The sequence below is a fragment of the Schistocerca piceifrons genome, chromosome 2 (genome assembly GCF_021461385.2).
Source record: "Schistocerca piceifrons isolate TAMUIC-IGC-003096 chromosome 2, iqSchPice1.1, whole genome shotgun sequence".
In the NCBI taxonomy this organism is placed as follows: domain Eukaryota; kingdom Metazoa; phylum Arthropoda; class Insecta; order Orthoptera; family Acrididae; genus Schistocerca; species Schistocerca piceifrons.
The window spans coordinates 78,338,297-78,351,819 of NC_060139.1; the positions used below are offsets into that span (position 1 = coordinate 78,338,297).

General features: G+C 37.9%; 1 protein-coding gene across 1 annotated transcript in view; it reads right to left on the reverse strand.

Annotated features, from left to right (window-relative positions):
* LOC124777592 (sodium-independent sulfate anion transporter) overlaps nt 1–13,523 on the reverse strand; it is a 110,221-nt gene that overhangs the window by 68,810 nt on the left and 27,888 nt on the right. The window lies entirely within an intron of this gene.

Here is a 13,523-nt window from a genome sequence, read left to right on the forward strand (position 1 = left end):
CCACAATGTTCCTAACAAGGACATGTTAATCCCATCAGTCTCTATCAATGACGAACCAGTTGGTAACAATACTGAAACCATATTTTTAGGACTTTGGCTGCAGAGTAACATCAGATGGAATAAGCATATTGAATATCTCAATGCAGAACTGAGCAAAACATATTACCTTCTTTGTTCATTAAAATCATGCTGTAATGAGAAAACAGTATTGAATGCATATCATGCGTACTTTCATTCTCGTCTTAGACATGGGGTCACCTTCTGGGGAAACTCTAAAACAGCTAATAGCACTTTTAAACTACAAAAAAGGGCCATTAGAATCTTGTTTGGGTGCAAGCCTAGAGACTCTTGTAAACCCCTGTTTAAGAAATCTGGTATTCCTCCATTACCATGTGTATACATTATGGAAACCCTTTTGTTCTTTAAATTAAGTGTAACAGGCAAGGACCGGAGACTGCAAAAAAACTGTGATATACATGAGCACTTTACCAGACAAAACAGAAACTTACATATGACTCAAATCAGCACAGCACTGTGCAAAAAAGGTACTTTTCACATGGGAGTTAAGCTTTATAACAAACTTCCTGAAAACATAAAAACTATCACTGAGGTCAATACATTTGGAAAATCTCTTAAGTCATATTTACAGCATCACTGCTTTTACTCCATTGAACAATATTTAAATTTATGAAACGTGTTATATAAATACTTACGTGTAAAATGTATTATTGTAACCTTAAATATGTATGTCTTGTAATGACTTTCAGCCTGTATATTTATAACTTTACTTGTCCAATGTCTTACGCATAATCTGCTATGTAGACAACAGGACCAATAAAAAATACAATACAATACATTACAATGTAGGAAACAATTGAATATTCAGATGTGACATTAAAATTTAAGGTGAAGTGATATTAATGAGAAGATTTCTTGATGGCTATGATTGCTGTTCTCTGTGAAAGTTAGGAAGAATTACAGAACCAGTTGAATGGAATGAATGATCTACTGGAAACAGAAAATGAAATATGATACATTGCACTTCACCAAGCTACTTGTAAGCTACCAGAAAGAGTCCTTCTACAAAAACAGAAAGACACACACACACACACACACACACACACACACACACACACACAGATGAATGTGTATGTATGTCTTTTTCTACAGCTGAAGAACGACTCTGTCGAGTAGCTTATAAATTCTAACAGACTTCTTTCAAAGTGACTGTGTGCTGCACAACACCTCCTGTTTGTGGTAAATCCTATTTCATTTTTTGTTATTACATCTGGGATTTTCCATTGTTTGAAAATAGAATGTGGATGAAATGTAAACAAAAAAAATGAAAGTGTGGTGGAAAAGCAGTAATGAGATTAGTGACAAACTTAACATCCAAAGTGAGTATCACATAGAAGACAAAATGAAGGACTTCTGCTTCCTTGGAAGCATAATAACACACAATGGATGAAGCAAGGATGATATAAGAACCAACACAACACAGGCAAAGAGAGCACTACTTGTCAAAAGAAGTCTTTAACTTGAAAAAGAAGTTTCTAAGGATATATATGTGGAGCACTGCACTGTTTAGAAGTGAACCTTGAATAGTAACAAGACCAGAAAAGAAGAGATCCAAAGTGTTTGTGATGTGATGTTATGGAAGAAAGCTAAAAATTAAGTGCTCTTAAAGGTAAGTGCGTCACCATAGAACTGGCGAGGAAAAGTGTAAGTGGAAAAAACAGACTGTAAAATGAGACAGAATTATAGGACATGTGTTAAGACATCGAAAAATAACTTCCATGGGACTAGACAGAATCAGAGATGGACAAAACTGTAAGGGAAGATAGCAACTGGTATCTGTTCAAGAAATAACATCGAACACTGGGTGGGGGAGGAAACCGTGACAGGCCACAAAAACCAGTGAGAAAGTTGATAAAAAATAATAAAATGAAAATTTCTTAATAAAGATGTTTTCCATACGCTCATATGGTAGTTTCATTATTTTTACATGCTGTGACTGGCTAGGTGCATTTTCAAGAGTTATAAGGTATCTATGTTGCCATTTCTTATAAGTCTGCCTACTTGTTTACATTTGACTTCAGACATGTCTTTTTTGTACAGTTACATCTATAAGTACATACATACTTTGCTAGCCACTGTACGGTGCCTGGTGGGGGGGTGCCCCATACTACTACTAATCATTTATTTTCCTATTCTATTCTCAAACAAAGCAAGGGAAAAACAACTGCCTATATGCTTCCATATGAGCCCTAATTCCTTTTATCTTATCTTCATAGTCCTTATACAAAATGTTAGTAGCAATAGAATCATTCTATAGCCAGCTTCAAAGTACTGGTTTTCTAAATTTTCTCAGTAGTGTTCCTCAAAAAGAATGTCACCTTCCCTCCAGGGATTTCCATTTGATTTCCCAAAGCATCTCCATAACACCTGAATGTTGTTTGAACCTACCAGTAACAAATCTGGTAGCCCACCCCTGAATTGCTTTGATGTCTTTGATGTCTTCCTTTAATCCAATCAAGTACGGATCCAAAACACTCAAGCAGTATTTAAGAATATGTTGTACTAACAACATATAGGCTATCTCCTTTACAGATGAACCACACTTTCCCAGAATTCTCCCAAAACTGAAGTCGACCATTCACCTCCCCTACAGCAATCCTCACATACTCATTCTATTCATATAACTTTGCAACATGTGCTTTGCAAAGTAACTGTGTCTAGTAAGACACTACTAATCCTGTATCAAAGCATTACATGTTTGTTTTTCCTGTTCACCCACATTAACTTCCACATTTCTGCATTAGTCTAAGTCATCTTGTATCCTCCTTCAGTTAATCAACTTCAACATCTACCTGTACACCATATCATCATCAGCAAGCAACTGGAGACTGCTGCCAATCCTGTGTATCAAATCATTTGCGTATATGGAAAAAAACATCCTATCAAACTTTTCTGGGGTACTCCTGATATACTCCTTGCCTCTGATGAACATTCGCCATTGAGGACAATGTACTGAGTTCTATTACTTAAGAAGTCTTCGAGCCAGTCACATATCAAGGAACCTATTCCATATGCTTGTACCTTCATTAACAGTCTGCAGTGGAGCACCATGTCAAATGCTTTCCAGAAATCTATAAATATGGAATCTGCCTGTTGCCCTTCATCCACAGTTCAGAGTATATCATGTGAGAAAGAACAAGCTGAGTTTCACATGAGCAATGCTCTCTAAAACCATGCTGATTCATGGACATGTTCAAGAATTCTGCAGCAAAGCGATGTTAGGGATATTGGTTTGTAATTTTGCGGGTCCATTCTTTTACCCTTCTTATATACAGGAGTCGACTGCAGCTCTGTCCAGTTACTTGGGACTCTGTGCATGGTGAAATATCCACAATAAATGCAAGCTAAGTAAGGGGTCAATTCCATAGAGTATTCTTTGTAAAACTGAACTGGGATTCCATCCAGACCTGGCAACTTTTTCACTTTTTTCTCTGTGCCAGGGATGCTTATTACTATTTCATCCATACGGGAGTCTGTTCATTGGTCAAATGATGGTATGTTCGTGTCTTATGTGAATGACTTTTTAAACACAAAATTCACAACATCTGCTTTTGTTTTGTTATCTTCAATTGCCGCATAGACTGGTCAATGAGTGACTGGATGGGAGCCTTTGACCTGCCTTACGATTTTACTTAAGACCAGAATCTCCTTGCATTTTCTGCAAGATGGTTTGCTATGGTATGACTGTGGTGGCTGTTGTGTGCTTCACACATAGAGCTCTTCACAGACACACAAACAAGCTTTGCCTGTCATCATTTGCATGTCCTATTGTGAAATGACAGTGCAACAGTCTCTGTTTAACAGGATTACCTAGATATTGTTGTTAAACCATGGTGGGTCTTTTCCATTCTTAATCCACTTACTAGGCACATAGTTCTCCAGACCATGAGTTCAATCTGTTTAACTCTCAAGCGGGCGCACTAATTTTCATATAACATGTGGGCAAGCAGCACACTTAGTACAGAGGTAAAGAATGGCTGTCTTATGTTACCAAAGTAAATCTGTAAGAATAAATTCACGGTTTAATCTTAGATTAATTAAACAATGACAAAATAAATTTACATAATATGTGCTAAATCATTGTTTCATTAAACAATAATGAAATAAATTTCATTATATCACTCTGTTGTCATGGACAGGTGTCACCCCAAGTAATAATCCACTTAAAGCATTAAAAAGTGCAGTTTCATCAGATCTCAGCCAATCGCTTGTTCAATTACTAATTATCTCATAGACTCCTGCCTTATTGTGGGACTGGTGCAGCTAGCTCATAATCTATGTCATTTTCTTGGGGACTGTAAATTTTTTCTCACCTAGTTCACTGTTTATTTTACATTACTGCCGCTCACTTGGATGTATGACAACACAGTTTATCACCATGTTAGCTGAAGCAGTTATGAAGAAATAGCCATGGGCTCACAATTGTCAGACAACAATGCAACAGCGCAAAACAGTTTTAGTTTTGATTGGTGAACTTCATACATTGGTGTGCCAACTGGAGTGTTAAACTTTGCCCATAATTCTCTATGTCCATCTTACTGGAATCAAATGACGTCAGTTTACAGTCTAAGTGAGATACTTTCAGTTTACTGTCTATGTGAGATGCTAAAAACTACTTGCCTGCTCTTTCTAGCAGAAATACTCTCCTAGCCTTCTTGGCAGATTTAGATTAGATTAGATTAGATTAGATTAATACTAGTTCCATGGATCATGAATACGATATTTCGTAATGATGTGGAACGAGTCGAATTTTCCAATACCTGACATAATTAGGTTAATTTAACAACATACTTAAGTTAATATAACAACTTTATTTTTTTTTTGTGTTTTTTTGTTTTTCTTTATTTTTTATTTTTATTTTTTTTATTTTTTTTAATGTTTTTGTTTTGTTTTTTTTTCTTTTTTTTTCTTAATTTATATCTAAAAATTCCTCTATGGAGTAGAAGGAGTTGTCATTCAGAAATTCTTTTGATTTCTTCTTAAATACTTGTTGGTTATCTGTCAGACTTTTAATACTATTTGGTAAGTGACCAAAGACTTTAGTGCCAGTATAATTCACCCCTTTCTGTGCCAAAGTTAGATTTAATCTTGAATAGTGAAGATCGTCCTTTCTCCTAGTATTATAGTTATGCACACTGCTATTACTTTTGAATTGGGTTTGGTTGTTAATAACAAATTTCATAAGAGAGTATATATACTGAGAAGCTACTGTGAATATCCCTAGATCCTTAAATAAATGTCTGCAGGATGATCTTGGGTGGACTCCAGCTATTATTCTGATTACACGCTTTTGTGCAATAAATACTTTATTCCTCAGTGATGAATTACCCCAAAATATGATGCCATATGAAAGCAATGAGTGAAAATAGGCGTAGTAAGCTAATTTACTAAGATGTTTATCACCAAAATTTGCAATGACCCTTATTGCATAAGTAGCTGAACTCAAACGTTTCAGCAGATCATCAATGTGTTTCTTCCAATTTAATCTCTCATCAATGGACATACCCAAAAATTTGGAATATTCTACCTTAGCTATATGCTTCTGATTAAGGTCTATATTTATTAATGGCGTCATACCATTCACTGTACGGAACTGTATGTACTGTGTCTTATCAAAATTCAGTGAGAGTCCGTTTACAAGGAACCACTTAGTAATTTTCTGAAAGACAGTATTGACAATTTCATCAGTTAATTCTTGTTTCTCAGGTGTGATTACTATACTTGTATCATCAGCGAAGAGAACTAACTTTGCCTCTTCATGAATATAGAATGGCAAGTCATTAATATATAATAAGAACAACAAAGGACCCAAGACTGACCCTTGTGGAACCCCATTCTTGATAGTTCCCCAGTTTGAGGAATGTGCTGATCTTTGCATGTTACGAGAACTACTTATTTCAACTTTCTGCACTCTTCCAGTTAGGTACGAATTAAACCATTTGTGCACTGTCCCACTCATGCCACAATACTTGAGCTTGTCTAGCAGAATTTCATGATTTACACAATCAAAAGCCTTTGAGAGATCACAAAAAATCCCAATGGGTGGTGTTCGGTTATTCAGATGATTCAAAATTTGACTGGTGAAAGCATATATGGCATTTTCTGTTGAAAAACCTTTCTGGAAACCAAACTGACATTTTGTTAGTACTTCATTTTTACAGATATGTGAAGCTACTCTTGAATACATTACTTTCTCAAAAATTTTGGATAAAGCTGTTAGAAGGGAGATTGGACGGTAGTTGTTGACATCAGATCTATCCCCCTTTTTATGCAAAGGTATAACAATAGCATATTTCAGTCTATCAGGGAAAATGCCCTTTTCCAGAGAGCTATTACACAGGTGGCTGAGAATCTTACTTATCTGTTGAGAACAAGCTTTTAGTATTTTGCTGGAAATGCCATCAATTCCATGTGAGTTTTTGCTTTTAAGCAAGTTTATTATTTTCCTAATTTCAGAGGGAGAAGTGGGTGAGATTTCAATTGTATCAAATTGCATAAGTATGGCCTCTTCCATTAACAGCCTAGCATCTTCTAATGAACACCTGGATCCTACTATATCCACAACATTTAGAAAATGATTATTAAAAATATTTTCAACTTCTGACTTTTTGTTCGTAAAGTTTTCATTCAATTTGATGGTAATACTGTCTTCCTCTGCTCTTGGTTGGCCTGTTTCTCTTTTAATAATATTCCAAATTGTTTTAATTTTATTATCAGAGTTGCTGATTTCAGACATGATACACATACTCCTGGATTTTTTAATAACTTTTCTTAATATAACACAGTAGTTTTTATAATTTTTGATAGTTTCTGGGTCACTACTCTTTCTTGCTGTCAGATACATTTCCCTTTTCCGGTTACAAGATATTTTTATACCCTTAGTAAGCCATGGTTTGTTACAAGGTTTCTTACGAGTATATTTAACTATTTTCTTGGGGAAGCAGTTTTCAAATGCATTTACAAAAATGTCATGAAATAAATTATATTTTAAATTGGCATCAGGTTCACGGTACACCTCATCCCAGTCTAACTGCTGTAGGCTTTCCCTGAAATTTGCAATTGTTAAATTGTTGACTGAACGTACTACTTTGGAAGACTGTTTAGTATTGCTGAATGGAGCTACATCATATATTGTAACTAGCTGTGCACCATGATCAGAAAGACCATTCTCAACAGGCTGAGCATTTATCTGGTTAAACTTATCTTGGTCTATAAAGAAGTTATCTATCAGTGAGCTGCTATCCTTTACCACCCGAGTAGGAAAATCAATAACGGGTGTCAAATTGAAAGAACCGAGTAATACTTCAAGGTCATTTTTCCTATTACCCTCTTTCAGAGAATCTACATTGAAGTCCCCACAAATAATAATTTGCTTCCCCCTGTCTGACAGATAGCACAACAAGGAGTCCAAATTTTTCAGAAATAGATGAAAATTTCCTGATGGGGACCTATATACAGTTACAATTATAAATGTGCCTTTATTTAATTTAAGCTCACAGGCACATGCTTCTATATGTTTCTCTACACAAAACTTTTTTGTTTCTATACTTTTTGCACAATGATAACTTTTGACATATATGGCAACTCCTCCTTTCTCCATATTTTCTCTCATTACATGTGCAGAGAGCTTATAACCACTTACATTTACCTTATCCATATCAGTAACCATGTGATGCTCAGACAGGCATAGTATATCTATTTCATTCTCAGCTTCTAAATCTTCCAAACAAACCAGAAGCTCATCTACTTTATTCTTTAAACTCCCAATATTTTGATGAAATATACTTACATTATTTTTAATTATACTTTTATGAGAACCTTTCCTTATTCTAACATTTGCAGTACTCTCCTGCATGAGTTTCTCATTGTGCTTAGGCCTAGTTCCTATACCAGTGGTCACATGGTGTTCAGAGAGGCAGATTATGTCAATTGGGTTGGGTGACTTTAGTTCATCAATGCAATTACCTAGGACTGAGATACAACTTGGTGGAGATAAAATTTCTGGTGATTGGTGAAAATTTATAATTGATAGCTGTGATTGGTGATCCAATGTGCTAGAATTGTGCTGTTGAATTTCTTTCCTAAACTGAAGATTTGTTTCAATCCTGACCTCTCGTAGAACTTGACATCTTTCTGTCTTACCTATCCTAAAAAAGGTGCTGCTCCAACACCTGTAACCACTGGTATTTTACCATTCATGGCAGTGCCTCCCCCCCTTAAATTTCCTGCTATTACCCCAGCCAGTTTCCCCTTCCCTTTCCTGTTGAGATGTAGGCCGTGCCAGGTATAGTCCCACCTACTGAGATTATCAGCTTTCGTAACCACAGTAGCTATAATGACATCATGATCACTGATCCATGTCTCTATTCTGATGCTATTGATAAGGTCCAACCTGTTTGAAGCTAAAACATCTAAAATATTTCCATTGTGTGTGGTCTGCCAAACTAGCTACTCAAGACGGGTTTCACAAAATGTGTCCAAAAGTACTTCAAATGACTGTCTGTCTGTATCTCCTACAATGAATAAACAGACATCCCAGTCTATACTTGGTAAATTAAAGTCACCCCCAGCTGGTATTGTATGATTGGGGTATTTATGTTCTACTGACTGAAGACTTTTTTTAATGACTAGAACTGTCACAGTGAAATCAGATGGCTGTTAAAAACATCCAACTATTAACTTGGTTTCACCATGAAGATTTTCTACTCATTTTTCCGACAATGGGGTGTGGTATGTATTGCAACCCAGACTTAGGACCAACAATGTTTGCTGAACAAACTTCAAGTTCTATAACACCAAATTAAAATTGTCTGTTCGTTCACAAACCAAAAAGTGTAGTAACTTCCTGGCAGATTAAAACTGTGTGATGAACCGAGACTCAAACTTGGGACCTCTGCCTTTCGTGGGTAAGTGCTCTACTATTTGTGCTACCCAAGCATCACTCACAACCCTTTCTCACAGCTTCAATTCCACCAGTACCTTGCCTGCACCTTCCAAACTCCACTGCTTTCACAATGCTCCCAGAAGAAAGGATATTGCGGGGACATGGTTTAGCCGCAGCCTGGGTGATGTTTCCAGAAAGAAATTTACACTCTGCAGTGGAGTTTGACCTGATATGAAACTTCATGGCAGACTAAAGCAGTGTGTTAGACTGAGACTCAAAATTAGGACCTTAGCTTTTCGTGGGCAAGTGCTCTACCATGTGAGCTACTCATGCACAACTCACGACCTGTCCTCACAGCTTCAGTTCCAGCAGTACCTCATCTCCTACCTTCCAAACTTCACAGAAGCTCTCCTACAGCCTTATAGAACTAGCACTTCTGAAAGAAAGGATACTGTGAAGAAATGGCTTAGCCACAGCCTGGGGGATGTTTTCAGAATAAAATTTTCACTCTGCAGTGGAGTTTGTGCTGATACGAACTTCCTTGCAGATTAAAACGGTGTGCTGGACCAGGACTTGAACTCAGGCATTAAAGGTGTGAAACTGATCGTGTGTCATACTTGGGTAGTTCAGATGGTAGAGCACTTGCCTGTGAAAGGAAAGGGTCCTGATTTTGAGTCTCAGTCTGGCACACAGTTTTCATCTGCCATCATATCGGTGGACACTGCTGCAGAGTGAAAATTCCATTCTTATATGTTCTGTGTTTTTATGTCCTGTGATTATGTCTATCACTCTGGGATAAAGCTGCAGAGTGAAACTTCCATTCTTGTATGTTCTGTGTTTTTATTCCCTGTGATGATGTCTATCACTCTGAGATAAAGAGGCAGTGGCCATTTATCTGACTCTCTTCTTCTTTAGTTATATCCACATTCAGGACATTTCACCTGCAAGTTAAACATTTGGATTCACACTAGACTTATGGAGTAACAGTTTGCACAATCTGTTCAGCAGACATTGTTATCACAATAAAGAACTTGTTCTGTTGAAACCTTCAGACTCAGTTTTGTCCACACTAAGCAAAGACCATTTACCCCAAATTGTGCAAATCCCAACAAGTGGTGAGCCTGATGTGATCTGGGCTGAAGAAGAAGGTTGCATGACTACTATGGAATTTAAATATTACACAAGAAACAGATGTGCCAATAGTGTCTAGACTAGCGGTCCATTTACCTCTCTTCTGGCCAAACAATCCGATTCTATGGTTTGCTCAAGTCAAAGCCAGTTTTAGCTATTCAAGAATTATGGCTGACTCAACAAAATTCACTCTCGTTTGAGCAAACTTGACTGTCGCTACACTGCAGTGGTACAAGATGTGACCACTGTGTCACCACAAAAATATTTATATGCGGAGTTTAAATCAGAATTAAACCAGAGAGTCACTGCATCACACAAAGAGTGAATCAGACAGGTACTGTTGCAAGAAGACAAAGGACATCATCATCCACAGAGCAATTTTGATACAATTACCAACCCTGACAAACTACTGTGCACCCAGTGGAGCAGCTGACTACCACTACAAGTCAAAGTGATCATGATGCTGCACACAGAACATTATTGGACATGGTGGCGGAGCCTGTGGATCAGATTCGAGAGGCTAGAGCACTCACACAGGTTTGCGCAGTGACAGTGCCAGACAGTAGTACAATAGTGATATTAACAGTTGCATGCATGGAATTCGGGCTGCTGGCAACGAAAGTAGACTGGTTATGCAGACAGATAGGCAGGCTACTGCCTCAGGGTGGTGCCTGGAACAGTAGGGTACATGATCATCATAGATAGAGAAGCTGATCACCAACCAGTTCTACATTGTCAAACACGGAACACTCTATATGCTGGTACTACAATACTTTTGAAAAACATGTGTGTAAATATACAGCACCATGTTCATACCAAAATACCAATGGCAGCAGGTGGTAGATGCAACCAACTGCACAACAAAGTCACATTGCCTGTTTGTTAGCGACAGGAGATCCGGTCACATGTATCTGACAGACATCAGTTCAGACTTAAGCATGCTGCTGAGAACCTCAGTCCACCACTGTAGACCTCTGACTGCATGCTGCTTATCATTTATGTGCCATGAACAACTCCCCCACCTCTACATATGGAATGCAGTGGACAGAGCTAAATTTGGGACTGCACCATCTGTTTACAAGGGACTTTACCATTGCAGACCTTACAGAGTTGATAATAGGAGCTGATCTTCTGGCACATTACCATCTTTTACCAGATGTAGCCAATGCCAAACTGGTCGACAGCATTACAGAACTGATGGCAGCAGGTTTTCACTGTGACACATTGGTGCAAAGTTCCAAGCTAATACAGGCATGTGACAAGGAGTGCACTGCACTGCTGGGGCAATAACTGATATTGACCAGACCATGTACACATGTGGCACGCAACACAGTACACTATATAGAAACCACAGATAGTCCATTAGTATCTTGTAGACCCATGAGACTGGCACCTGATCATTTGGCCATCACTAAGGCGGAATTCTAAGCAGTGCTTAAAGAAGGCCATCAAGTAGCCTGTGGTCATCCACACTGCGCCTTGTCCCAAAGAAAGTAAGAGCCTGATGCCCATACAATGACTATCACGCACTCAATGCAAGAACCATGCCTGATTGGTACCCCATACCATTGATACATGCTTACAATTATACACTACATGGCACGACAGTGTTCTGTGGGTTGGACTGCGCCAAAGTATATATGCAGATACCTATGACAGAAGAGTACATTGCTAAGACAGTGATAATCACTCCATTTGGACTATTTTAGAGAAAAATTATGATGTCTGGGTCACAGAACACTGCACAAACCTGGCAGAGAGTTATCAACTCCATTAAACAAGGACAACCATTTTGCTTACCTACCTGGATGACATATTTGTGTTTTTTGCCACTTAGGAGCAACATTATCAGCACCTACAAGAAGTATTTAAGCATCTAGAGCAGTTTGGTGAGGTGTTGAATGTGGCCAAGTGTGTGGTTAGATTAGATTAGATTAGGTTTTCATTCCATAGATCCGCGCTGAGGAGATCCTCATGGATGTGGAACATGTCAATTTTTTTTTAAGCTGAAATAACAATACTAATAGTATGAATATATACAATACATCATTTGTTTCTATTAAAAAATTCGTCAATGCAGTAGAAGGAGTTGGTCACTAGTAAGTCTTTCAGGCTCCTTTTAAACTGATCTTTATTTGTAACTAAATTTTTTATGTTTGCTGGCAAATTATTGAAGATGAGTGTTCCTGAGTAGTGTACCCCTTTTTGAACTAAAGTAAATGCTTTTAAGTCCTTGTGCAGATCATTTTTGTTCCTGGTATTGTATGTATGAACTGAGGTGTTTGTTGGAAAAAGATATATATTATTTAGGACAAATTTCATTAAGGAGTAAATATACTGAGAGGCAGTAGTTAGTATACCCAGTTCTTTGAAGAGGTTTCTACAGGACGTCCGTGAATTTACTCCACAAATAATACGTATTACACGCTTTTGGACTCTGAAAACTTTTGTTTGACTTGAAGAGTTACCCCAAAATATTATACCATATGACATTACGGAATGAAAGTAGGCAAAGTATGCAAGCTTTTTCATTTTTATGTCGCCTATGTCTGCTAACACTCGAATTGCAAATACAGATTTGTTAAGGCGTTTCTGCAGTTCTGTGGTATGCTCCTCCCAACTGAATTTATTATCAAGTTGTAATCCCAGGAATTTAAGTCTGTCAACCTCTTCTATCTGCTCTTCTTCTTGTGTTTGGACACCATATGGTGACATTCCTACAGGCTCCCTTCCACTGATGGATAAGGTCGAAGTGATGACAGTCAAGGAGTTAAGCCAGTTTTCAGGCATATCAAACTTTTATCATTTACAGTTAACCTGCGTAGTGGAACTACAAGAGCCATTTGATCCACCACTTTCCAGCACCAAGGTTCGATGTGGCTCTCTAGTGCAGTGGAATGAAACAATGTGCCCTGCTTTTGAGGTGGCAAAAAACAGCATAGCAAATGTAGCACTGCTTGCACACTCCAAGCTTGATATCCCTTTGGCATTAGTCATGGATGCAAGCCAAACCATTGTTGGTGTGGAACTCCAACAATTGTCAGAAGATTCATGGCAGTCACTCACATATTTCTCCTGCAAATTATTGCCCCCTCAGTGCAAGTGGAGTGCAAATGACAGTGAACCCTTGGCTGTATGCAAGACAGTCAAATACTTCCATCCATAAATAGAAGTGAGGATATTCACCATCTACATTGATCACAAACGACTGATCGGCACATTCAAAATGAATAGCATCAGCTGTTCTCCTTACCAGTACATGAACATCCATAGTGGGCCAAATTTATGTTCATCTGTTGACTATCTTTGCCTCAGTTGCTGTTTACTGACTCACGTCTACAAGTGCTCTTTGCTGCACTAACTGTTTACTATGTGTTTACTGCCAGGGATCACGAACTTGTGGTTTCCTCCACCTATTGCCTACATGGAA